The 26,226-nt window shown below is 41.3% G+C and overlaps 1 protein-coding gene across 1 annotated transcript in view; it reads left to right on the top strand.

Moving 5' to 3' along the window:
* Prosap (SH3 and multiple ankyrin repeat domains prosap) overlaps positions 1-26,226 on the top strand; it is a 123,827-nt gene that overhangs the window by 59,066 nt on the left and 38,535 nt on the right.

Genomic DNA, 26,226 nt, shown 5'->3' on the forward strand with positions numbered 1-26,226 from the left:
ATCGCGCATTATTATGACCACATCTAATTGAAACTCTACGGCTCTCGGCTTCAACTCGACTAAGGCTCGCTCGGCAACGTATTAAGGCGGGAAGAATAAACTCGTTAATAAATCTCGCGGCATCGAGGTGTCTTTAATGAGAATACAGTTTGAGGATCCCGCCCCAGGTGGAGTCCTATCGAATGACCTTGTCGACGTGAGATACATATGATACTTGACACTCGAAACGTTGGAAATGATGCCGGCCAATTAAAATACTTTTGTTAGGAAAAGCTTGCGCGAACTCGCTTTACAATTTAATATGTTTTTCCCGTAAATAATGCTGCGGCAAATTTGTAATAATCGATAACTTAATCGAACACACAGGGACAAATATAATGTATCGATATACATATTCTATTTCTAATTAATCACATTTGTTTGATAAATGTATGTTATGAGAAGTTCATTTAATTGATTAAATAATTTCGAATTAAGAATTATCAACTGTAGAGGATTTATCTTCTAAAAGTGTAAATTTGTTTGACCTAGAAGGTTAACGATCGAGATATTACTTCTCCAGCTGGATGATAGTTCAATAAACGTTTGTCATATTTTCCTCGTAGCTTGCTATTTTGAAATATAATTCTGAAAAGCGCGAATGCATATTGCATCGGCTGCACAATTAAAGATGCAACGTTGTTATTACGAGCTTTAATTTCGCACGTAAAATTAGTTCTATTTTTATATATTCGGTGAGCAAAATCTAAAAAATTAGATTAAAATTATATATAAAATACTTCCCGCGTTATAAATATTACGTGCATACATTCGTCAATATTACACATTATTTCTTGAATAACGTCAGAATAATTATGATCGATTAAATTTGTTTCCTGGGAAATCTAGCGGAGTTAATCGCGATGACGTTTCACGTGAGCAGAAAATTAGGTCTATCGATCACGTATATCGCGGCCGTGCACCAAGATCCGACACGACAAGCGATGTGTCCCCTCTGTCCTAAGTCAGGATCTATCTCCTTTACGCCGTGTCGAGCATAAAGACACCACGCACGATGTCCGAAAAAGGTTTGCCGCTCCTTAATTTTTTGCTCTCTCACCAATCTCATACATACTTAATCTTCTTTTTTTTTCTACATATCTAAGAGATTTCTTCGTTACATCGCTGTCAAACGGATAAATATACGCGGGTATTAATATTAATTGATTAGATTGTAAGAGATAAAAACAGACAGATTTTTTTCGAACTGTTGCGTAATCGAATGCGATACGAGCTGTCTTTTATGCGACAACAGGATTAGCTCCTTCGTGAACGCTCAGGATTTACGAATCTCTCGTGTTCCCCCAGCATCCAAAACCCATCAGCCGCTCTCGGCGAAAAGCCGTTTCGCCATTTCGCGCACTCTAAACGTGGGGGAGAAGCTCGTCCTGAGCGTAAATGGAATGCCACGAAATTTATATGACGGAAACGAGTTCACGACGGGTTAATAATAATATGGACCGGCAACCCCTTACGTTTGTCTGTCTCTTTCTCCGTATTTTCTCACTCCGTGTCGTCTGCCTCATCCTCGGCTAGGATCAATAGTCTCGTCCGAGCAGGGCCGTCCGTAAAGAGCGCGTTGTCGCGGGCGACGAGAACACAGTTTCCAATCTTCATCTGTCTGCTCGATCTCCCACTTGTCTTCCCGACACCTTAGCGCTTTGAAATAAGAACGATCGATGTTCCCATCCTGTATCTCGAGGAAGGAGAAAGAAGGGTAGGATCGCCGAGAATTCTCTTTGCAACGGCAATTTAACCTACTTTTTCAAGAACTTGAGAGAAAATTACTCCAAATTTAATTTCCTCGACTTTAAAACTAATTTTCTCGCAAGTTCTCGAAAAAGTGAGTTGAAGCGACGTTGTAATTAATCCTTCAAATGTTTTATATTCGGCGTGTGACATTTTCTTTCCTCTCGACGTCGGTTGTCCTAATTCCAAAGTGTCGTATAAAAGTACGAATATTCTTTGATTAAAAATTGAGTATAGTATATATATATATTTATTTATTTGCTTATGATCCTAATAATGATTAAAGTCTAATATTTTAATTCTTCGATCGAACGTGTAATCGTTCTCTTGTTTACCCGACCTCGAAAACTTTGCTCGATAATAATTGGAGAAACTCCAAGAGAAGCTGGTGACTCGGACCATTGGAGTCGCAGAGTATTACATATCGCGCAGAACAATCCAAAGGTGAACGGCTGAGATTGAACCCGGGTCGCTGAGCCGGGGCTCTTACCAGGTACTATTACCGGATCACGCGAGCTCGCACTATGCATTTAATCCACTTTATGCTAATTCATTACACGTTCTTATGTAATTTGCAATATTTTCGCATCGCGGTCCGTCTTATTAGGAGAAAAGCTCATTTCGTATCAGCTCGCGTCTATCTGCGCGCCGCGATGACCGTTAATTACTAACACGGAAACGAGCTACTGAATTAAATGTAATTGCATCAAGCGCTTCATGCGTGGAGATGTAATGCCCGTGTTCCTATTTCACACGCGCGCGTTTTTTTTTTTTTTTTTTTTTTTTTTTTTTTTAATACCACTACACGCATAACGATGAGCACTCGGCTAACAGCTAACTCGTATTAAGGAAATTCGGTGTACAATATCAAGGAGAGCAGATATGGTGTCAGATAGCGGTGGCAAATTAACTGTACATGTACGTGATGAAACGGTAAGAAGTCCAACGAAAAATGGTCTTGCGTATTAAAAAAATCTTTCGTTGCACTTCTTCCTTTCAATAATTATTTTCTTAAGAAAACTGTTGAACATTTTTTATTAATAATCTTTAAATTTAAAGAATAAAATTAATATAACATACTCATTTAAAATCAATTTAATTTGTATGCGAAAAAACGAAATAATGATAAACAAATGGAAATATAAATTTTTATACGCAATACGATGAGTGTAATATTTAAATTTTATGAAGCATAAATTATTATCAGTGCTTCCAATTTCTATTTATTTATTTTCTTCTATTTTTATTCGTGAAATATTTAATAAAATTTTGTCTTCGCTAACGGGTGCCCTGCGAGTATCGTTCCTCGTTGTCTCTATTTCTATTTTTGCGGAATTCGTTGCCGGGGCGTTCTTTCAGTCATGACTGTACAGTTTTGCCACATCGGTCGTAATATTACCACCGAGACGCGACTGCAGAAATAGGATCGCGTTCAGCCCCCGAACTTCCGTCGCGCCGACACGCTTCCGGCTTCTCTGTCGCAGTAACTCCGGCGACTGGTGGGAAGGGTGCGGTCCGATTCGCTTGCTCGTACATATATATATATATATATACACACATATATAAGGTGTCGTCTAAAAGATATATGGCGAAGCTGTATTTTTCTGCAGAAATTTTCTAGCAAAATATTTCAACTTATAATAATGATATAAGAATGAATTTTAATTATTTATTCACGTATCTCTATCACGTTGAATGATATCGATATTTGTGTATTAATAAAGAAAAGAGATATTTTTGCACACACAAGATATCGCGAGAAAAAAGTGCTTCTCTCAAGATTGCTCTCGTCGAGAGAGCTTCTCAAGTAATTTACTTTCTTTTTTCTCAAGTCGAGAATATCGGCAAAAAAGCCGCCTTTTCCATCAAAGATCGTCCATTCTGCATCGATTCCGTGATCGTTACGCCACTTATCGTCCTCTTCTCGATCATCTTGCGATCCATCGAACGACGGCGGTCTTTCATTTTTTTTTCTTTTTGCCTCTACTTTGGGCCGAACGTTCGTAGAGGAAACTCGATACCACGAAAGCCTGCACGTCTTGGGGACTCGAGCGCAATGATACGGAAGATCGGCCGAAGGGAGTATATAGGATGAAGATGATCTCTTTCTGTCGACGGTGGTCCCTTGCTAAGCAAAGTTGCTGGGCAGGTGACATACTATTGGAGTGTACATATATCGGCCACCTCTCTCTGTCTCTTTTTTCTTCATTTTTTTTTTTTAATTTCTCCATGGGTTTATAATTGTTTTCTAAAGTTTAACGAACTGTGCAAGGGTTGCCAAATGGGGCGTGTGTGCAAGCCATTTGCGAGATCGTTGTTGACATTGTGTGTGGATTTTCGAGAGGATAATTTACGCAAAAAATGTTCTCCCCGTATGCAATAAAGTTTACACTCGAGAGAAATTCATTAGCTCGCTTTGGAAATATCGGAAAAATATATAAGTTCGTTTTTTCTAATAATTTTTATATAATTAATATATAACACGTTGAACGAAGATTTAATTTTTTTTTCTGTTCTGTATTACAACTTCTCGTTCTGTTGAAAATGATCAATTTCTTGATTATAGACAATACGCATTATTGGAAATTGTGTACTTTATGCATTTTGATTGAAATATTTTTTCAAGTGCACGATAAAATAGCAAAGTGCAGAAATCTCATGGGGGGAAGAAAAGCGCGCTGACGAAGAGCGGCATGAAAGAGATGAGGGATCAAAGTGAGGTCGGTCGAGAACCGCGAAATAAAACCATCACGATCAAACGAGACCCGTCGAATAGGCCGAAAAAGGGGAGAGTGGACGGATGAAAAAGATTGTAAAAGCTCTCGTACACACGAGGAGACCCTGACAGGGATAAGGTGGCGAAGAAGGATGAAATTCTAGATTGGCGGTCCAGCGGGATAGAGAGAAAGGGATCACCACCTCATTCTTGTATAAGTGGGTCTATACGTCGAATGCAAAAAAGCGGTGTAGCCGATACTTTTTTCTTCCCTCCTTTGGTCCGCGACATAAATGCGAAATAAAAATCTTAGCGAGGCGATGAACATCAATTTATCACGACGATCGCAGCGTATTTATTATTTATTTTGTTTGTTGCACGTTCACATTGTGCGCGTTTGGGCTCTTTCATCGCTATGATGGATCGGTCGGGCGACGAGGCGACGACACTTAAAATTTCTGGCCAAACCACTCTCCCCTTCTCGCATGCTTGGCTCCTCTGAATCTCAAGGTCGATTCAACGAGATCCTGCGGTCTCGCCCCTATCAATGGAATCGATAGCCGCACGCAGTGCAAGTCCTGCGTTATGTAAGGCACGCTTGACAAATGTTTTAATGATTAAAAGAACTTTGTATGCTATTCGAGTTTTTTTTATTTAAAAAAAAATTTGAGTAATTTCATAAATTTGATAAAAAAATTGGATCTCACGAGCGAATATATATTTCAATATTTGAACGAAAAATTGTACAACGTGAATTTTCTATTTTAACTATTTATCGTCGATGCATAATAGATATAAAAATCGAAAATCGATTTGCTCTTAGAACCAGACTATATCTCGGCAGAATGCACAATATGTTTGTGTCTTTTCTCCTTTGAATTTGATCTCCCTCAGCTTTTCGCCACACGAACGAGGTATAATACCTGGGATGACTTCAATAACGAGGTGGTGTTATCCCTGAGATTCGGCCGGCTAGGTCAGACGGGGTCGCAGCTCCATTGTATCGGCGAACGCTTCTAACTCGGTGCACTGAACTCAGGGCCGTATCGATAGCTCGATACACACACGAGCGTTCTTTCCTACGCGATGTAGACAATTCATTGTTATCTTCGATTGCGCAAGCGATATCCAACAATCAAACTCGGCGTTCCGCGATTTTATTTCCTCGCGTGTGTAGAACGGAACAAAGGATATAAGACCGAACAATGTTGTTCGATATTAATCGTAAAAGAGGGTGATTCGGATTCGAGCGCGAAATTAGGCGCGGAAAAGCGAATGTATTTCGTGGCAATTTTTTCTCTCTATCTCTTTCGATCTATAGAGCGGAACGTATAACGCGGCAGTCCCGGTAACGGTCGATACATACCTGATCGAAGGAACGGGATGTAACGACGACCGCAACCAGCGTCTCTTTCCCTCTCTCGGCCTCTCCTCAGCGTCTCCCTGCGATGCTCGCAGCATCGAGAGTGGCTGGTATCGGGCACCCCGCTGCCACACTGACTCTGATATACTCGCGAGATATCCGGGCAAGATTTAGTGCATCCTTTTGCTAGCTGCCCCGCAGAAAATCTTGGCCGGGAATCTCCCTTACAACCGATCGAAATGTTTCTCCTGTCCTTGAAATGAATACCACGGGTGGGAAAACAAGGTGAGCACCGCGAGCAAACGATAGAGGCAAACCTCCGCCTTTCTTTTGCCATTGCGCCTCGTTGCTATGTACGTTCCTCTTCCATTTCGTCTTGTTCCTCTCTCTTTTCTGCTCTCTCGGTCGTCGTCGCGATCGCCCAGCCACCCCGAGGACGCGCCAGGACATTGTTCCTCTTATCGGTTCGTACACCGAAAACTTTCATCCGATCTCGCTTGATCCTTTAAACGTGTCGCGCGAATCTTGTTAGGAAGTTGTGAATAAGATTTCATTAGAGCGAACAACCGACATAATCGTATATATACAAGCAAGCTTTAAGGATTCATTCACAAGATTTTTCAGTATCCAGAGATAGGTATAAATTTATTCGAGAGAAGCCGAGAAATCAAATGCCGCGCATTAATTGCGCTTAACAAGACGTCTCCCTTGTTCCTCCAGTTTCTTGCGAGATCCATTCGAGTCGCGTGTAAAAACAGAGAGGGATAGAGAGGGTTAGAGAGAAATTTCGGTTTTTCATCTTGAGTAGAACCACCTGCCAGCGCGAATCTGCGCATAAATTCTCGGCTCTCGGGCCAATAAATCGCGCGCGAGTCCTTCTTCTTGGTTGTAAGATATCGCGATGCCGAGCCAGCATCGCCAGCGTTATATCCCGACTCTCTCCGCCGGAACTTGTGTTTTCTCTCTTTCGTCGTCTCTCTCGCTCCGTCTTCCTGTCTGTTCTTTACCCTCTATCCTTCCAAGACGCCAGACGGCCCATCCCTGCGTTTTGTTTTTCACCAAAGTACGTGGTCGCCTTTTCCTGTCACGTTCTCTCGCCTCCCTTCGACCTCCCTCGGTCTCACCCTTCCGTGCGCGTGCTCCAGCCTTTCGTTCTCTTAAAATAATCAACCTAGCTGGCGAATCCCGGAAATGAAATTGCGCCGGAGCACGTGCACGAGTTGTCCCGTTCGAGGGAAGACAACCAGAAATTTATTTCGGATTATAGGAAATTATACGAAACGCACTCTCAGCATGATGTATTTTTTTTTTACATTGATTCTGTATAACGTTGAATTAATTTTCTCTCTTTTTTTTTTAAGAATTTAATGACATTAATCTCGAATGCAAAAATTCAATTTGCATTAATTTTTAAAAAAGTCTATATTCAATTTTAAAATGTCTAGATTAATTATATATCACTCGAGAAATTTATAATGAACCAAATTTAAATTCTATAATTGGAAAATTTTAATAACAATTATATCATTACAAATTTTAAATTGCTCTCACATATCGAATTTCTATTTCGTTATCCTGTCATTGTTTCAAGAATTTTTAATGAAAAAGGAGCGAAAAGTAAAGCATGGATTCTCTCAAACCACTTTCGGGACGCATTCTAGTGATACAAGTCGGAAATCGCTTCGTCTTCATACAATGTTTCAGTTTCCTCGCCGGAGAACTGTATCGGATTGTGTGCGAGTTTAAAGCCCCGAAGACAGCCCGGGTGTTTCTTTATCCTGTCGGTGCATCGACAGCACAAGGGGAAGAAAGAGGCAGAGAGCTTCGGCGTTTTCTTTTTCTCACGTCTCCTCGCCGAATCGCTCGATCCTTTTTGGCGTCTGCGCTCGTCAAGCCGCGCGAGAAAGCCGCCTTTTTCGTTTTGGCGCCCGCTAGCTATGGCTTTAAATGCAAATTTCGAGTCTGCCGGACGCGAGCGTTGACCGTCCGAGGATTTTGCCGGGCTCGGATTTGCGTAAGAATAGCGGCAGACGGATCGAACGATTCTCTCGCACGGCTACTCGTTCCTGTGTCTAAATGGTTGCAATTACGAAGACGTGTACGTACTCGAGAGGCAACGTAATGACGATCGCACTTAACAATGAGTATTCGCATCTCTCACTTATATATGTATAAGCGATACGATTCCTTCAATTATTTTTATGCATCTCTCTCTTAATTGGTTACGGATTATTTGAATGCATTAAAATTCGTGATATTTCACATGTACAAGGTCGAGCGTTTCAGTTTCAATCAAAGAACAAGGTTAACGTAATTTTGTGCCGTTCACTAAACTAGATTACATTTTTTTGCATTAAAAAAAATTATCGATTAGTTCAATCGCGCATATATATGTACATACCTACACACGATCGAGTATAATGACGAACTTTTTTTAATAAATAATATTTAAGTGCGTTTATAAATATGTAAAACCGATCGTTGACCGACGCGTGCGCGCTATCGTCTCGTCTTCACACAATATATCACGTTCGGGAAGAGGGTGTCCCATCACAACACCCGTTACAAGTATTATAAAGAATCACGACGACCCGGGGTGGTCCCGATACGCGGCTGTTTATGCTCTGCGGCCCAGAAAAGGGCCGCCCCACTATATAATGATGTGGAGAAAAAAACCAAGAGGTGGACTGGTGAGTACTAAAAAAAAAGCGAGGCATCGAAGAGAGCGAGAGTGTGTGTTGAGCGTGGTGTTTGTGCGTGTCGTGTGAGATAGAAGGCCGGGAGTTCGGCAAAAGACGAGGAAAATGCGAGGGAAAGAGAGAAAGGGAAGCAGAAGAGCCGAGATAAAAGGAGGACGAAGATCGGTCTGAAAGCGAGCCGCTGACACCGCGAAATGATGAATGCATTTGGGAAAGAAGCCGCATAAATCCCCCTCGAGAATAATACCGCGTTTCGGCCGAACTTAGCCTTGAATTTACGCGGACCTTGATAAAGAGACCTAAGATTGCTCGCGGATCCGAAAGATAATCTCTTTTCAAGACCATTATCTGTGAATTATTAATCTACCAGCGCAACAGTATTCAGAGCGGATTTCCAGAAAGTCTCTCTACTTGTAATATCCATTTAAATTATGCACCTTCTAAAAATATTACACTACTATACTAATCTTTGAGCTTTTATTTATACATCTGCATTTGCATATCAAACTTTTCACGAGTTTTTATATACAGAACAAAATTTTGTTGCACTAAAGCATCTTTCAGGAAGAAAATTTGCCAACTATTATACCTGGCGCAATGCGCTAGTAATGCAGCAGTCTCGCCGATGACTGATAGAGCCGTCCGAGAGAACCTACCTAGCTCTGATCGATCTGCCTAAATGAGCGAGAAAGAGAGAGAGAGCGAAATATACATTCGCTTAGCTAGGTGCATTTCGTTTGTCGGTGGTCAAGCGGGCGCGGGCGAGACACGCTCGTCGAGAGGCGTGGGAAGCTACGGCAAAAGGTTATTGCTATCGCGGAAATATTTCACTCTTAGGTCTTAGGGAGAGCCGGTCTCTCCCGCGCCCGATCTCGTCGGAGATCGCGCGCGCCCGGGTATTTATCGTAATAGGTAGCCGCTCTCTCGCTCGTCGCGTAATGTAGCCGTGCTCGTCGGAACGGCGGGATAATAAAGTAGCGCGAATGCTGGCGGAGGGAGAAGCTATTTTCGAGGGTTTAAAAATGCTCCAAAAAATGCGCACTCTCGGATATGCGGTCTACACTTTACACAATCGTGTTTAATCAATTTAGAAATAAAATATATGAAATAATATCTATTGTATTTTAGAACATGTTTACCTAATGAAACCAAATTATTCAATAACTAATATAATTTAAAAAAAAACTTGACATTTATGTATATAAGAATTGTTACGATATATCGAATAATGTTTAAATAATTTTAATCAAGTACTAGTAATAATCGTTTAGAGAGCACTTTTAAATGGAGAATTGCATGAACTCATAAAATGAAGACGATGAGGGTCTTTGCGAGCCAAGACAACAGAGGGCGGATGCCCGACATTTAAGATGATCCTTATTTCTTGGTTAAGGATGGTCCCGGGAAGGCTTTGGACGGTTGCCAAATACGTGACAGGAATGAGGTCGAAGGCCCCTCGACTTTTGTGCTTGCGCCTGGTCGCCGTTGCCAAAAACTTGATAGCGATTCGAAGTGTTTTTTTTTTTTTTTCGGAAAAGGCTTTGTTTTAATTTTGCAACACGATCAGTTTCATAGAAAGGGTTAAACGAGCGCGAGAAACTCGATCGTCGCGATATAAATCGCTCGCAGATTTTTCTGACAGAGTTCGTATTTTCTCGCGCACAGGATAGACAAGATTTGTAGTTATCTGTGCAAGTGCTCGAACAATTTCTACGTTCATTGCGTTTAATGATGCGGATTCGTAGCCCCAATGACGCAACACGCGCAGTCTCGACTTAGACACGTGGGCGCGTGGCTTAATAGAACTGTCTCGAAGTCTCCAGTTGAGGAAATCGTGCTCCAAGTTTGCAAGTTTGCGATTGCCCGAGCGAAATAGCGGGATCTATTATTATTACTGTCCAAAACTTGGCATTTCCAACGTTAAATCGAGAAGATACCGATATAATGCATTATATTAATAGTGCATAAATGCGAGGAAAAATGGACATCTTTTCATATACGCGTTTATTCGAAGATCTTATTGATATAACATATAAATAAATTTCTATTGAATTTTTTATTTACGCTGAATAAAATATGGAATTTATATTGTATTAAAATATGAGAAATTTCCAACGATATCTCACGAGTGGAAAGATTTGATTCGTCGAAGGAAAAGGGTCGTGTATACGTTTCTGTGGAGTTTTGCCGCAATGAATCCCGCGCGCGTTTTGCGCGAGACTCGGAAAAGAGACACACAGAAAACAAATGGAATTGCATACATGGCGCGAGCGAAGGCTTATTGCGTAAAATGAATCACAAGTGGTCAGGCAAGCTCGCACGAACGTGCAACCGGTCAAAGGAACCCCCCGATTCTATTGCGAGTCCCGACCGGTTGACGATGGAATTTCTGTACGGCCGTTGCGTTCTCGTCCTTTTTGTTTGTTCGTACCGCGCCTTGTCGCTTTTGCCGATTGTATTCCTAATTTTCTATTTTTCGCGCGATTTTCTCTCGCGCGCGTCTTCTATAATTTAGATAAAAACGCAGACCGATGTCCCGGGGAGGACAAATATATATTCAAGCGTATCGATGACGTTAAATATTTATTCAACTTTTGATTTTATATGCAATTAATTTATCTGAAATTGATGTGCGTGTATGGCAAAAATTTCGTTGCTCTTGAGTTATTAATACTTTGATGAATTTAATGATTAGTCTTTTTTAGCGAAATTTTGATAGTTTCGATATATCCTTGAGATTAATATACAAATTAATTATCTCGTAATTGCTTCAGAATCATGAATTGAACATGACGTGCCATAAAAGATATTGAATTTGACGTGTAACATTCTTATCTCACAGATCCCTGTAAACTGAAATATCTTACATGTCAGACTCGCTCTATAGGCGGACTGCGAATATATTTTCCACTTTAGTTAAATTGAATTTTAAGCGAGGCGAGGTAACTTTGCCAGACGTCGGGACGGCTAGGACGAGAAGCGAAATATGAGGGCATTCGTGAGGGTATTTCCTCGAGATTCCACGTTGCCGCTCTGGAACTCCGGTGAGAGAAAGTGCCGCGCCCCCTCCGGGAACGTCAGTCCGAGATCGGGCTTCGACTTGCCTCGAAGCCGATTCTCGGCCGATGTGTGACGCAACCTCTTACATTGTCCATGTCGCAAGAGAGCGCAGTTTTGGCCCGCAACCGTCGTAAATCTTGATTTGCACGCCTATCTCGCAGGGGATTCGTCTTAACGACAAATAGCAAAGAGGCTTTTCGATCGCGATTTAACCATCGCTCAACCGAAGATTCATTGCATATCCGTAATTGGCGATTGCAGATACTAAAGATTTGTTAAAAGATTGGAAAATATTTTCACAAGCGTGCGATTGATCTCAAGTACTTGACTCGTAAGAATTTTTCTCGATTCTTGATAGATGTCTAAATTTATCATATTCATTTATTCTAATTATATAGGATGATTCTTCATCTTATCTAATTTTAGCTACTTCAATCCGGCGATATAGGTTTCCCTGATTTTTTTTTTACGTCGGTTCGCAAGAAAACGTTATACCAAGGTCGTAAATTCTTCCGATTTCGCTTTTGATGGCGCTATTTATTGATAGTTGACCGGCTACCTAAATCGGGCCCCAGCTGCCTCTGGACCCCGCATCTGGCTGATTTAAAGCGGCCATAATTTATCAATTTAGTGAGGCATTTTTCATCCGACGGATCCGTTTGTCCGGTCTTCATACGTACCACCATGATAGGACGAGTGGCGCGCATAAGGCGATATACCATATATACCGGACGTGCCTCCCCGTTGCGCGCGAGGTAGGCAGCAACAGAGCGAGATATTTACAGTCCCCGCTTATACCCACATCCACACAACGCGGTTTTACTCCTTTATTCTCCCTCTCTCTCTCCTTCCTTTCCGCTTTGAACACCCACGCGCGGATACGTGCACCTCTCTACACCGAGCTGCTGCTGCAGCTGCTCCACCTTTCTTAGCCGCAGAGAGAGAGAGAGAGAGAGAGAGCACCCGGAGGATTTCGTGATTCAGATTTTCCTCCGGAACACGATAGATAGACGGCGGCGGCGGCAGATAGTCGAGAATTATATGCGCGGGAAGTGCAAACGCGCTTGCATCATCGTCTAGAGTAGACAACGGATATTGGAATAACTGGCGGAGATATATATTAGCATTGAGAAAGGACCGGCAGACAGAGAGAGAGAAATCTGGTATACATATATTGCAATAGTTCTCTTACGGCCCGTCTACGTAGGTCGTTTATTCGCGAAACGCAAGACACAGGCAGACACGGAATGACATGTCATCATATGCAAATCGCGAATCAGCGGCAAGCTGAATTAACTTCACTTTTCACGTCTGCGGCATGATTGCGTTGACCAGTCACAGAATTGCAATGATTTTGAACTGTCTCGATGGCTGCTTGGTAATCTGTCAGTGGCAGATTTTTAAACAATTTTTTTTCTAACGCAAACATATTCGCAACGACTCGTTATCTATCATTATTATAGCGGTTCTGTTGTCTTTTATAATTTCACAAGTTGGATCTTGAAAGTCTACAGGGAGAGAATTTTCTCTCAAAATTTACCTTGAAAATTGTGAGACAATATGATAGAATATTGGAAGAATTTTATATAAGAGTTTTTCCGATTAATATTTAGCGTAATACAAATATTAGGATGCACATGGTAAAATTTAGTATTATGAAACGATGAAATTATCCCACGATTACCATGAGTTTCAGGTTAAATTCTAAGAGAAAATTCTCTCTGTGTATATGCAAAACACGCGAAATGCCGGAATAGAGAGAAGCAAGCTTTGATTTAGTAAATGTAATAATTACCTTTGCGAGCAAAAAAAGGGACGCGGAAGACAGATGATGAGAAAGCGCGGAATTGAAACTTGACCGTAAATTAAACAACGCTCCGACGACCTTCCCGCAATTCGCGCGGGACCGTATCGCGGATCCAAGTTTCCAGGATTATCATTGAAAGGGTCCCACCGGCACGTACACCGGACACCACCTTCGCATACGGAGGTCGTTAACGACTCCTCACGGCCCTCGCGGCAGATAAAGGGGCGGAGTTGTAGGTGGAAAAGTGTAGGTAGGTAGGTGGATAGGTAGCCGCGCGGTAGGTGACTAAACACACTCTCTAAACTTAGATGGTACGACCTTCCTGTCTCACGGTTGACTTCCTGGCTCTTTCTTTCCCGCGCGAAGCAAACGCAGACTCGGGCGAAGAATATCGTCGCGAGGTACCGTGAGATTATTTATTCGTTTAAACAGATGCAAATGACCGAGGTGAGAAGCCTCTATGTAACGGTAGAGCGCAATCATTGATACTTAGAAATAATGAACGGCATTTACGTCGAAACGCGCCGTTATCAAATAACAGATGTGATATGTCAGTATTATTTTTTTTTATATACAGTATCAATATTATCTCGTTACATGTTGATATTATTACAGTATAACGTAAAAATTCTCATATTTTTCTTTTGCGATAAATAATTTCTTAATATATTATTTACTTTCTTTTATTCGTTTCTCTTTCGTTTTTTCGCACATATGATGGGAAGAGATCGAGAAGTTAACGATACAGTCAAGAGGGTTCTATATTCGCTGACAAGCGGAGATCTCGAAAGCGTATAGAAGATTGCGATAGAAACATTGCGGTCAATCGATCAAACGTCAAATATATGTCAGGAACCCGTCTTTCACCTATACCCTAAACCTCAAGTCTACGGAGCCTCGTCCCACCTATCCTTTTAAATTGATGGACCGATAATGCTCAGAAAGCGGAAATAGGTCAACTTTAAGTGACCTTTCGAATTCTCTCCTTTTATTAATTTCTAAACACGAAGAGTTGAGCATATATGTGTATGTGTGCGCTCTCTCTCTCGTTATTATATCTTGGAATGAAAAAAATTTCCAGTCGAGAAAGAATATAACTAAAAAAATATTTATTATCGTACATTTTAGATCTCCTTTACATCCATATTATCGACGTCGATGATTAAATATTATATAAGTATATATTATATCGTATAACATTTTTCCTATCCAGGGGAAATTGTTATCAGACAACTTGCGTCAAATAAAATTATTTCTACTTTTTAATTTTTCACTTGATTATGAAGAATCTCGAATCAATTCGCAATTTCTCAAGATTGTATAATCGGGATTCGAGTGCAACTGATAAAAAAAGAAAGACACTTGGCTCCGGAACTTCCTATCCCCATGTCGAGCTACAATTAAATCCATAATGTGAAGTGTCGATGAAAATGGGAGGGAAGAAGATGGCCGTCCTCGATATTAAATTGTTCCGGTTTAACGTCGAGAGGGACGAACGATAAAATTCACGAAAGGGGAACGTCACATCCTCCGCAAATTAAAAATCAGATAGAAGAGAGAGAGAGAGAGAGAGACCTCGCTGTCGATTTGGAATGGAGGTCAAACGACGAGCGAACTAAATTGGAGTTGATCTAATCGGAGTGAACCTTGCGCTTGTTAGTTTTTTTCCTCCCTTCCACTGCGATGAAAAAGTCATCGATCGCGAGAATCCTGCATCCGCGCGACAATGTTCGGGAAGTGACGTCACGTGAAATCTCCGTGAAACCGTTTTTCCATGAAAGATCCGGTTTAGCTTCTCGAAGCTAATAACAAGCTTAATGGTCACTTAACGCATTTATTGTATAAGCCGAGAGTGAAAATTACATTGATCGATCTACACTTATTACATATCTCTCGCGTCTTCTGGAAAATTGATAATTGATTCAAATTAAGCAATTATATATAATATATATATATTTATTATAAATTATACCGTTTTCAGAATATTTATATGAGAAATCCGTACATTCTTTAATACGATTGCAATCGCGACAGTCGGTGATAATCGAAGATCGCGATTCGATATATTTTTTCCGCGATAATTGTATCTCTCTGAACGATGAGAGCTCGTTTCATCGTACACAAACGATTATCAGATAACAATTATCGCGCGATCGCGCGATAATGGACAGTCACGCGTGAATTATGTCCCTGTGCGGCAGCCGCAATCGCGAGGAAAACGACAGTCGGACGCTGCTCTTCCTTCTTATTGTCCTTATCGGACGAGGCGTTATCGCGGCGCTTTGACGGCGCGATTGAGTCGCGATAAATCACCGGACGTCGACGACGATCGACGACTATTCTCTCTTCCCCGATTTCTCTCTTTTTTTTCTTTCTTTACGTCCAACGAACCATTCGTTACTCTCCATAGGGAGGACTTTTAAGGTGGCGGCGATCCGTCTTGCGGACCGTCTCTCAGAAAATGGAGTCGCGGCCAGAAAAGGCCGCTATTCACCGTTCCTAATGAGAATCGTTACATTGTAAAACGAGGCCCCGGCATCGAAAGTTTTCAGTCCGGGGACTTGAAAGCGCCCAGCCCGGTATATCGTTTATTTATATCGCCGCGATGCGATACGCAACAATGTGGGTGTGTACCGATATGGCGATGAAAGTATCGATCGAGTTGTCTTAAAACAACAATGTGAAATACCCCACGCCATTTTCGGTATGTTTGCCGGCGAAAACGGATGGTCGACTACCCAAGGTATCGTGTCACAATATTTGCCATTCTTGTGTATTTATATATTTTTATTCCATCGTATTATCGGAAATAAAATGGTTAAGTATATAACAGGATATTTAGATCTACTGTTGTTCCGTATCGCGCCTAGTTTATATAGTTAATATATCCTCAATATAATTTCAATCGAGTAATAAATATTTCACCGAGTATAGTAATTAAATTGATCGTTGTATACACGAACATTATACTTTGTAATAAATCGTATAATCGTACGTCGCGTTTAACGAGGAACATAATTTATAGGCATCCTCTTTCCTTTCATCCATACATCCTCTATTAGTATCGATATTCGATGTCCCGGTTTCGTTACTTCTGACTTTAAGGGCCCAACCCTCACGACCGGGATGTATTTATACATCACACCGGCGCGTCCTTCAAGGCGTTCGGGTTCTCCTCTTGACCTTCCACCCTCGATATCCCACCCTCGATCGCGACTAATCGTTCCCACTCGCGACTCCTGACGTGTACTCGCATTCGCACACGCTCTCGTAGACAGCCATCCGGCACTGTCACCACTACCATCGCGAACGATATAGAAACAACAACGAGCGAGGGTGGTGGCCGCCAAGGCGGGGTAGCGAGAGGAAGAGAGGGAGGGGGTGGCAGAGAGAGCACTCGGTCGATCTCTCGTCGTTGCCAGGCGACCAACATCCACCACCAGGCGCTCGCTCTTTCTCTCTCTCTCTCTCTCGCCCTCGCGACTAACCCTGGAAGCGTAACTCCTGAAAACCGGCGCCGTGGCGCCATCTACCCCGCCTCTCGCTCGCGGGGGGGACTTCAACCCCTCTCGGGAGGGGGTGGACTTTTGCCCCCCTCGGTCCCGCACTCGGAGGTGCCGCCGGTCGTCGTACGTTTCGCTTTCGTCGAGCGTTGTCCTATCGCGATGGTGCGTTCGCCGGTCGGCGAAGGGTGGCGGTGAGTCCCGACGAGAGAACCACCCTTCCCTGCCGAGGATTTCGTCCCGGCGACGACGCTCGCGAACGCGCAACCCCCGGACACGATAGTACGCGGCGAGCGATATCGGGGGTCTGAGTCGGCGTCGCCATATTGCCGAGCGAGAGCGCGTTCGCACGCGGCGCGTTCGCGACGGTGTACGATATACGCGCTGTGCTGGTGATATGGTGGTGGGTGCTAAGCACGTCCCGGGGTTGTTTTTTCGGCAATGGCCGCCGATCGCGGGATAACTCCTCCGCCGAGGATCGCGCTCTCTCGCCCCTGGTTGTGCTCGTGCAGTCGCTGCGAGGGTCGTTGAACCAGGGGTAAGTCACCAGACGTATCGCTATTGACACGTGCTTTCAAATTGACACTAGTTTCTAATCGTCATATCGGTTTCGGATTTTTTTCACATTTTTATTTCCATCGAGCGTTCAAGGATTTATCTCTCTATGTAGAGTGCGTCGAATTTAAAAGAGATGTAAAGATTCGCGTCTTTCGATGTGTCATTCGTATGTGTTGTTTTATAGAAATATGTAGGAAAGTTGTTGAACATATTTGCATAAATAATTATTTTCGTTAAAATCTCCCTCGTAAATTAATGCTGTTTGAAAATGGATTTATTCTTTTATAGATGATGTGGTTATTCTTGAACAATTTTATCATTATCTTTTTACACGGCGGTAAAAATCAGAAGTAATGGTTGCTTTTTATCTCGATAACGACGATCGAATCATATTTTCGATATTTGCGATAATAAAATACTTTTGCGATATAAATCAATATTCGAGTATATTATCAGGAAATCTTTGCTTTGTGATAAAAAGCCCGTGAAATGACGTGTGTGGGACGGCCTTATATATGACAACAACATGTGGGATTTTTCTCGCGGCTAATAATAAAGGAATCGGGACGAAAGCTCAATAATGTTGGTGTCTCACACTCGCCGACGTCTCATGTTTTTAACCTTAATTTATGCAACCTTTTAAGCTCGTCCTCTTAACCTTTCGACCGCCCGATAAATGATGGAATTATTTCCTGCTATTTTCGTCCTTATTCACTTATACACTATCATGTTTCTCTCTTATGTACCGTCATCTTCTAGTCGCTGATAACAAAACAACGACCTCCGACATTTTTAGCAATTTCGTAAAAAAATGTCTAGTCGTATCTAAAGATAAAGTAAGGGCGCGTGTTTACGTTAGATAAGTTTTGCTTACATCGATCAATTAACAAAGACATACTTGGAAATAATACATTAATATATGTCTTAATTATTTTCAATTTTTTACATGCTCTCAAAAAACTACAGTATATTTTTATATAATATATTATAATACATAATTAATTATTTATTTTATTTTATTTTATTTTTTTTTTTTTTGACAAAAAAAATTTGTACAATAGCGAGGATCTTTACATGTATAATCCCGAGTCTATTTTATCGCGAAGCATATTAAAATACCATCAATCGTTAAATCAACGAAAATAAATTTAAATCGAAGGCGGAAGAGAGGCACTCGTGCAATTTCCGTTATGTCAAATTTCCGCGATTTTTTGACACGAGTACGTGAATAAATCGCGGCGACGAAACTTCCCGCCTGGGACAGGAAAGGCAGGCTATTTGTACCGACGAATTCCCGCGAGGGCGGGCGAAGGAGAGAATATAAAGGGAAGAGGGCCGCTGTTTCTCTCACAGTTCCGCGATGAGAGGAAGAGGAAAGAACACGCACCCTGAATTTCTTTTTTTTTACGCGTCACATTCTTCTCTTCTCTTCCGCGATTCTATTACTCGCGAACGCGATGCGATTCGTTATGCGCCCACGGGCCGATCGTGTCCGACAAACTCTCTTCTCTTTTCGATATCATTGCATTATTTTATTGCCGCCTCCGCAGGCGGCCTCGCGAGAGGATATTATCCTTATGCTCGATTATTGAAAATTCTCCGTGAACTTCGTATGAGAGCTATAATAGACGAAATCTCGCTGAGAAAACTTTTTCAATCTTAAAGTTCTGTGCATGGATTTTTGCTTATTACAAAATGACGTTTTTATCGGCAGCAAGATGCAGCTTTACATTTATTTTTATACGATTATTGCGCTTTTTTTCTCAATAAATTGATCAAACTATTATTAATTTCGATAAATATATAATCCTTATTTTTTTTTTTTTTTTAATTTTTACATTTTTGTTCGATAGAAATAATTTATCCGTGAATATTGAAATTTTGACCGAGTTTAGGTCCATAATAAAAAGGAACGTTTTATTCCGCGGGATATTATTTATTTACGCTTCGAATCGTGTATACGATCTTATATAAATTTCTGCGGGCACGCCGATAACGAGGGAATTGTTGAACAAGTGGTGGGTGTCGCGAAACTGCCCATACGCGCGAATTACTGCGCGCAGGAAATATCCTTTATTGCAGCAGCAAGGGGGACGATCAGGAAGGTTTTCATGCGAAGAGACAATATGGTCGATCGGAAATGGGGGACGTGTATAATATCACGTTGCTATCACATATTGACTCAATGTACCTATCAATCCCTGACATCTACGTACCGTGATTGCTTATGGACCGATGTCTTTAATGTATCATTTATGTTATATAAATAGAGTGAAGCAAAACAGGTGTGAAAAGGTGAGCTCGAAAAATGTGGCGAGTTAATTTCCCATTTCATCATCAATTAAAATTTTAAGATTAAAAAATCGATATCGAAATATCTTTTTTTTTTCTCAACGTATGATATATGCTTTTTTTTTATTTCATCTTATATAATTAATATTAAACGCGACCTTTGCATAAATCAGATTAGAAGGCCACGTAGTTAAATATGATATGCTCTGAATAATTTATGCTAATGAGAATATACATACGTCAATCAAATCGAGCGACACTCGTGTCGTAAACGGAGAAATATGTCGAAAAAAAAAAAATGTAAAATCCGAATTTTATTCACGGAATAAAATTTAGACACCACACGACAAACGATCCTTCCTGGCAATGAGATTATTATTAATGCCGCGATAAACTCGTAATGGGACACCACGGGTTGGAACAAACGAAGACGAATAACGAGACTCGGATTGCAAGTTAGAGCTAGACAAACGATTAGCAAGTAACGAGAACCCGTGCATGTGATTAGGGGAGTGCTTATAATAATAGCGTCTCTCGCGTGAGAAGACAACCGGAGTATAACTGTGTGCAGTTGTCATGTGCGCGACATGCGAGCGGATGAAGCTGACATACGAGCCTTCTTATTAAAGATAGTAATTCATTAGAGTAATTGGAGTAATTATTAAATTAATTTGTACGGGATTTTATGCACCATTTTTCTACACGCACGCGTAGAAAAAAAGCAGATATTTTCATACAAATTGATTGAATTGGTAAAATAATAATTTTTTCTTGTCATTTTTTATTCTTCCCGCCCACGATAGTCTGATTGTAACAATTATGATGATTGCATTTAGACAAATTGCTGCTATAAAAGAATACACGTTTTTATTTAAAAATCCAATCTTTGAACCGCGTTTCATCTAAAAGGATTTCGTGTCATCAATTTTACGTTCTCGGCAACCTTAGTTCAGTTCATTAGTAAAATAATAATTTCTTATTCTTGTTATTTGTATTCTTCCTGTAATTAACCACCAGAGTCCGATGGTTGTGTTTAGACAAATTCTGTTATAAAAGAAGGATTTCGTTTCATCAATTTTACGTCCCCGAGGCAACTTTAATTTAATCCATTGTTCTCTACTCTAATAATTGACGTAAATCAAAATGATAATTTCAAGTGTTTCACTCCGCACATACATTACGCGAATACTCAAATTGTTTCGATGTTTATAGACGCCCAATATCGGGATTTATTCGACGTTATGCCGCAATATATCGTGAATTTCAAGTTTAATCTCATCTCTCCCGCTCGGTATACAACAACATTGCGGGAGTCGCGCAACGAAATTTCGCACGCACGCACAGAATCGAGATATTAATTTCGCCGGCATATTTCACGTGTCCGCTCGAGACCAATTCACCATACCGCGAGACAAGATTAAAATTGGGATTAATCAAGCGAGATTACCGGCCGGGGCCGTGCTTTCCTCGCGCGATGATAAGGGTTGCAATGGGGAGGACGCGACTGTCGAGTTATATTATTTGGCGCGATTCACTTTCCGCGGCGTCGCGTCGTAGCACGCGTGCATGTGGCTGAAAAATAACCCTCGTCGTCGTGCATCACCTCTCTCTCTCTCTCTCTCTCCGCTCCAAGGTCTTCGCCGTTCCCTTTATGCGAGCACGAGCGCGCATAATGTGGCCGGCGAAGAGAGAGAGGGAGGAAGATGCTCTCGAAAAAGTGCGGCAACAAAGTTGCGCACACCCACGTCCGCGAGATCCAGAATGTCAGGGTCGTACCTTAACCTCGCGCTGTCCTTCGCTGCCTTGGTGTATGTATATCCTCTTGCCCTCCCCCTTTTTTGTCGCGGGGTTATATTTCCATCGCGGTGCAGTTCCCGGATTTTTAAAAATGGTTAATTCCCTCCCTCTCTCTTTCTTCACGGCGCTCTTTCTCTCGCTCTGTTTCTCCCTCTCGAGGGATCACCGTTAAGCACGACACACTGTTAACCACCGCGCGAATTAAGGTACGGTCACTTGAAAGCAAACCCGTAAACCGACGCCCACGCAGTCGGTACCTGTTATATACGCACTTATACGTGCGTTCCCAGGGACGGATCCGAGACCGAGGGATCGAAGTTGCGAGATCTTCTTACACATATGTAGAAAATTTGGCCAAAATTCTTCGGAAACAATCTATGTATTATTGTGCTTAGAAAAATGTAAGTAGGATCGTGGGTGGGTGGTGTCATTTTTAAAGAATCCCAACGTTTAAAACTTCATTTCCGAAAAATATCAAGAGCACTGTACCGCGTTATTTCAGCAATAAATGAATAAGATCGATAGAATCTTTTAAAGAGAGGATGATTTTGTGAAAACGTATTATTGTGCTTAGAAAATGTAAGTAGGATTGTGGGTGGGTGATGTCATTTCTAAAGACTCCCAAGTTTAAAACTTCACGATGAACGAAAGAATGTAATGCTCTGCGAATCGATCATCCATTTGCGCTTTCGTGATTTCTCATTCGCGTCGCGTATGAAATAAACACGGAATTAAAATTATTACATTGCAACGAAATTAAATCTCGTCATTTCTTCATGTACCTACGTATGTGACATTATTGACATGTAACGTCATTTCCGAAAAATATCAAGAGCACTGTACCGCGTTATTTCAGCAATAAATGAATAAGATCGATAGAACCTTTTAAAGAGAGGATGATTTTGTGAAAGCACAAACCTTCGTACGATCGATGGTAATCGATACGGCCCTGGATATGCAAGTACAGGGTGGCCAGACAGAAAAATCCAAGAGGCTCTCTTCCACCGATGAGTGCCACGAATAAGGGCCACATAAAGACGGGTCATAAAACTATGATTTACGTCTTGTCATTGATGCGTCCGTCGGTCAGTCCACCCATATAGGTCCATTCGCGTTCATCTATACGCACCCATGAGCCCCCTATCCCTCCTCGGTTCATCATCGTCTCTCTTCGCGTTCCCTCTTATTATCTTTCTTATAGCCTCCCTTCTTGTTCTTCTTCTACTTCTTCTTCTGTATCGTTCTGTATCCTCTTCTCTACCGGTTTCGCCGGATAGTCCCATCGGGCCGGCGATGATCGATTCGTCACTTGGAAAAAGTAGCAAATGTGTGTGTGTGTGTCGTTATCATCGCAACTATTATAATCTACTGTGAAATATCGTATACGAAAACTGCATCATCCCTTCTCTACGCGTTGAGTAATTAATTATCGGAGTTAAAAATTATGTATCTATATGCATGCACAAAGAGACTTTTCTCTTTGAATTTACCCGGAAAATCATGGTAATTGTGGGGCAATATGTGGTATTGGAAGAATTTGATAAGAGCTTCTCTCTGATTAATATTTACTACAATGAAAAATATTAATGTCTACCGCAATAATTTACTATGTATTACACCCATATTGAGTAAATTCTAAGGGAAAATTCTCTCCGTGTACAATTTCCTCAAATGTTGTAAATTACATTGTGAAAAGAGAACATCTTTATTCAAGAATATAGACAAAAATGTTGATTTTGTAGTATTTATAGACTTTCATGTGAATTTCTACGAAAGCTCGTGAAAGCTCGGGAAGGATGCAAAAATCTCGAAACGTGTCGAACGGATTTATGACTCGACAGTTAAAATCTTCGGAAAATCATGGTAATTGTGGGGCAATATGTGGTATTGGAAGAATTTTATAAGAGCCTCTCTCTGATTAATATTTACTACAATAAAAAATATTGATGTCTACCGCAATAATTTATTATGTACATATTACACCCATATTGAGTAAATTCTGAGGGAAAATTCTCTCCGTGTATAATTTCCTCAAATGTTGTAAATTACATTGTGGCAAGAGAACATCTTTATTCAAGAATATAGACAAAAATGTTAATTTTGTAGTATTTATAGACTTTCATGTGAATTTCTACGAAAGCTCGTGAAAGCTCGGGAAGGATGCAAAAATCTCGAGACGTGTCGAACGGATTTATGACTCGACAGTTAAAATCTCCGTGACCTTCGCGCGGTTCTTCGGATTTCTTTTCAAGCTCATTGTCCTCGAAACATAAGTTATATACACACGTGTACAGTGTGGTCAGTGGGTTATTTGAAGTTTTAACGTAGTCCGCGGGACTCCCCCGACAAGACGGTTACGTTTAATGGCGTCTGCGGTTTCCCATCAAACTTCTTCTCACATAGCACCTAACGTCTCGCGCACTTATATACCCTTCAGAATTCCATCTTTCCGTTTCCATGGAGCCCTTTTACTCTAATTTTCTTCCTCGCTTATACATATAAAGGAAGCGTCTCTAACTGCAAGATAATCTCGTTCCGAAGAATCCGAAGTAAAATCATTCCCTCGCGTCGAAACGTAAACACTTGAAGAAATCGCAAAATTGAATTAAATATATATCAAAGAGATGTAAGAAGAGGAGAGAGAGAGAGAGAGAGTAAAGGAAGATAAATCATTGAAATTCTATTTCTAATTTTTGAATGAAATTTTCTTTCCCACGATCTTTCAATTTTATCTCTAGTATTGATCAAAGGAGGAGTCGAATTTCTTTCAAGAGCAAATGTGCAAAGAAAAAATGATTTCTCGTAAGTCACGGGATTACACGATTCGCGGATGCAAATAAAGGACACCGCGAATTGCGAGATAAAACTTGGCGACTTTCGAGTGAAAGCGATCGCGTTTGTTAAGACGTCAGCTATTTCGTCGGTGATTAATCCGACAGGTTGGAGGCGGAATTATATTACAAACGCGTTATCGCACGACGATGAACGCGTGAAAGCCGCGGCGAGATAAAGACGGATGCAGGCTTGCTTAGCTTAGCCTGGTGCTCGTTTTAGCGACGATACGTATATCATGCCAGGCCCCATGGTTCATCATCAGCGGTGATGAGGAAGGACAGAAGTCCATTTATCAGAGGCTCGTTCATAGAAATCTTTCCGAACGCGCGATGACGATTCAAAAGGAGATACTCCGTGAGATTATCAAACATCGTTTCATCTTATCTTTCGAGAGCTTATGAATTATAGATTCCTCGGATTTAGGGAGGCTTCTCTCTCTTTCTCGAGTCTGCGGTTTAACAGCGTCGAGTGTAACGCGCGATAGATGCACACAGTCAGGAGTTAATTAATTAATATAAACGCTTGTCATTATGGTAGACGACGGTTTGAAAATGCGTAGCAGGAATCACGAGATGCCTGGAAGGTGGAAAAAGTTTTTCTCTCTCTCTCCCTCGCAATGTTGCCTTCATAACTGCATATATCCAGGATCGGATCGAGGAATTTCCGAGAATGTTGTCAGGATACAGGTTCTCTTAGGACGGAGTAATATCGCACTTTATTCACGGTTTTTTTTTTTTTATATTTTTATTTAATACATATTACCAATATTCAACATATAAATTATTCATCATATAAATAATTTCTCTATGGATATATACAATAAAATTCTACATTTACTCTCTTATTTAAATATCGGAATAAATATTTAATACCCGCATAGATTAACTTTACGCGCAGGTAAAGGCGAGATTAATTCTCCGCGAGCGGAGATTTTTTCTGACTCTCAACGTTTATAGAGACGCGTGGAGGGGAAGAGTTACATCCTGTACGAAGGACCCGGCCCTGCGCACATACATATATATATATATATATATGTATGTACGTCGAGTCGCGACGCGAAAGGTGAGCGCGCGGTTAATTTGCATAATCAATTCAAAACGATGAGTCTCGCGCCTCGAACGGATCGGTCATTCTTTTCTTCACGGCCCCCGGTATGGAAGAAAAGCCATTCCTGGCGTTATATAAATTACGGTCGTCTCTCTCTCTCTCTCTCTCTCTCTCTCTCTCTCTCTCTCTCTCTCTCTCTCTACCCGAGAAGGAGATTGCGATGTCTCGCAGTAGCGATCGGGATTCTTAAAGCTCCTCGATTCGGATCTCTGATTACGCATCGCGAAACAAAAAAAAGGAGAAATAAATAAATAAGTGAAAATGCGTACAAAAAAGCAGAGAAGAGGGAAAATAGCGAGGGGCACATAAAATGTCTTTTATATGAGCGTTAAAAATCGCCGTGGACTGGCGCCGTTTCTTTATTTCCACCGCGGTAATCCCGTCCTTTACCGTTACACCTCGTCGTGGTCGTAAACAGCGGACCTTCGCCGTTTTAATTTCCTTTTCCCCGATCGAAACGTCTGGTCTCTCTTTCTCGTCTGCATTCTGGCATTTACGGCCACTCGTTAACAAATCCACGTTTTGCCAGAAGACGATCCTCCTGAGCGACGATTATTCATTTATTTACTTCTCGTCGCAATGCGTCAAAAAAAAAAAAAGAAAGAAAGAAACTTGTGCGTGTGTATTTTTGCGAGTCGCTCGAAAAAATTCGACGACAGGGGCACTGCGGAAATGAAAGAGATAAAAAATTAACGATTCAA

The sequence above is a fragment of the Nylanderia fulva genome, unplaced genomic scaffold, assembly GCF_048542155.1.
Source record: "Nylanderia fulva isolate GAGA-0341 unplaced genomic scaffold, ASM4854215v1 Scaffold21, whole genome shotgun sequence".
In the NCBI taxonomy this organism is placed as follows: Eukaryota; Metazoa; Arthropoda; class Insecta; order Hymenoptera; family Formicidae; genus Nylanderia; species Nylanderia fulva.